The sequence below is a fragment of the Pyrgilauda ruficollis genome, unplaced genomic scaffold, assembly GCF_017590135.1.
Source record: "Pyrgilauda ruficollis isolate IOZ18807 unplaced genomic scaffold, ASM1759013v1 scaffold3114, whole genome shotgun sequence".
Taxonomy (NCBI): Eukaryota; Metazoa; Chordata; class Aves; order Passeriformes; family Passeridae; genus Pyrgilauda; species Pyrgilauda ruficollis.
The window spans coordinates 1-2,055 of record NW_024524506.1 but is presented as its reverse complement, the minus strand read 5'-3'; the positions used below and the strand labels follow the sequence as shown (position 1 = coordinate 2,055).

The following is a 2,055-nucleotide window of genomic DNA, read 5'->3' as shown; positions in this document are numbered from 1 at the left end:
CACAGGTGACACACAGGTGACACAGTGCCGCCCCTGTCGTTGCAGTGGCACAGGGGGTGACAGCATGGCGGGGAGGTGACAGCAGTGGTGACACAGAGGTGACAGCAGTGACACAGAGTCCCCGCGGGGCAGGGCACAGACTGAGGTGGGTGCTGGGGACCCCCCTGGGACCCCAAATTGGGGACTTTGGGCCCTGCCCCTCCCCCCCTCCCACTGCCAGCCGGGGGGGGTGACACCGGGGGGGTCAGGGTGACACTGAGGGGGTTTGGGGTGACACCGGGGGGCTCAGGGTGACTTTGGGGGCCCATGGGTGACACAACGGGGGCTCAGGATGAATTTAGGGTTTCAGGGTGACACCGGGGGGGTCAGGGTGAGTTTTTGGGTCTCAGGGTGACAGTGGGGGGGCTCAGAGTGAATTTGGGGTCAGGGTACCCCAGAGAGCTCCTAAAACAGGGTGCCCCGGGGGGTGTCTCAGGGTGGGTTTTGGGGTCCCAGATGACCCCCAGGTCTCAGGGTGACACTGGGAGGTCTCAGGGTGGGTTTGGGGTCCCAGGGTGACCCGGGGGGTGTCTCGGGGTGGGTTTTGGGGTTCCCAGGGTGACACTGGGGTGTCTCGGGGTGGGTTTGGGGTCTCAGGGTGGGTTTGGGTTCCCAGGGTGCCCCGGGGGGTGTCTCGGGGTGGGTTTGGGGTCCCGGGTGACCCAGGGGGTCTCAGGGTGGGTTTTGGGGTCCCAGGATGAATGCTGGGGTTCAGGGTGCCCCGGGGGCTCTCAGGGTGGGTTTGGGGTCCCGGGTGACCCCCCGTCCCCCCAGGTTCGAGGTGGACGCCTCCTCTCCGGGCGCGGGCGGCTGCTGCGGGGACGGCTCCAGCTACGAGATCCTGAGCCGCAGCACGCGCTTCGGGGACCCCCACCCCGGGGGCAGCCCCTGCGCCGGCTGCTGCCGCTGAGCCCCCCGGGACCCCCACCCACCTCGGCCTTTGGGGGGCTTTTGTTGGTTTTTCTTATTTTTAAATTTTATTTTGGATTTTTTTTGTTGGTTTTTTTTTTCCAGCCGTTTTGTTTGTACGGGATAAATAAATAAGGAGCGAGCTTTAATTGCGGCTGGCGTGCTGGGGGCGGGGCTATGCTAATGAGCAGTGTGGTTTATACGCTATTATAAAATATGTTAATGAGGGGGGCGTGGTAACAGCATAGGGGCGGGTTCTAGCGACGCCAAAGCCGCGCGCCGGAAGTGACGTCACACAGCGCGCCGCCGCCATGATGCCGCCCGCCGCCCTCATCGCCCGCTCCCTCCTGCGCTCCGCCGCCCGCCCTGGCCCGGCCCCGCGGGGGCTCCGCTCGGGGCCCGCGCAGAGCCCCGTGAGCGCCGCGGTGAGCGCGGGGGGCGCCGAGGGGGGCGCGGGGTGACCTTGGCGGGGCCGCGCGCGGCTCTGACGGCGCTGTGCCCGCAGGAGTCCGCCCTGGGCCTGGCCGCCGTGTTCGCCTCGTTCTTCGTGCCCGCGGCCTGGGTGCTCGGCCGCATCCACGACTACCGGAAACGCGAGGGGGAGGAGGAGTGACCGCGCCGGCACCGCCGGAACCGGGACCGGGAACGGGAACGGGACCAGCACCGGGAACGGGACCAGCACCGGGACCAGCACCGGGACCAGCACCGCGACCAGCGGAGCCGCCCCCGCCATGGGACCCCCCCGAGCCCCCGCCCCAATAAAGCCGCGGATCTCCCTGAGCCGCCATGGCGTCACTGATGGCGTCACTGATGGCGTCACGGGGAACGGCGCCGTTGGGGTGCGGGTGAGGGGTTGCTAAGGGCGGGGCTTGTTGCCAGCCCCCCCGAGCCCCCGCCCCAATAAAGCCGCGGATCTCCCTGAGCCGCCATGGCGTCACTGATGGCGTCACTGATGGCGTCACGGGGAACGGCGCCGTTGGGGTGCGGGTGAGGGGTTGCTAAGGGCGGGGCTTGTTGCCAGGGGCGGGGCCAGCTCGGCAAAAGGATTAAGGGGCGGAGCTTGATTGGGGCGGAACCAGCGCTGTGGGTGGAGGATGCTCTTAGGGG

At 67.8% G+C, this 2,055-nt stretch overlaps 1 long non-coding RNA gene across 1 annotated transcript; it reads left to right on the top strand.

Annotated features, from left to right (window-relative positions):
* Nucleotides 1-39: 39 nt before the first annotated feature.
* On the top strand, nt 40-1,728 carry LOC121357148. The gene is made up of 3 exons (XR_005955693.1): nt 40-145; nt 814-1,373; nt 1,454-1,728. It is a non-coding gene; the product is annotated as an uncharacterized LOC121357148 (long non-coding RNA).
* The last annotated feature ends 327 nt before the right edge of the window (nt 1,729-2,055 follow it).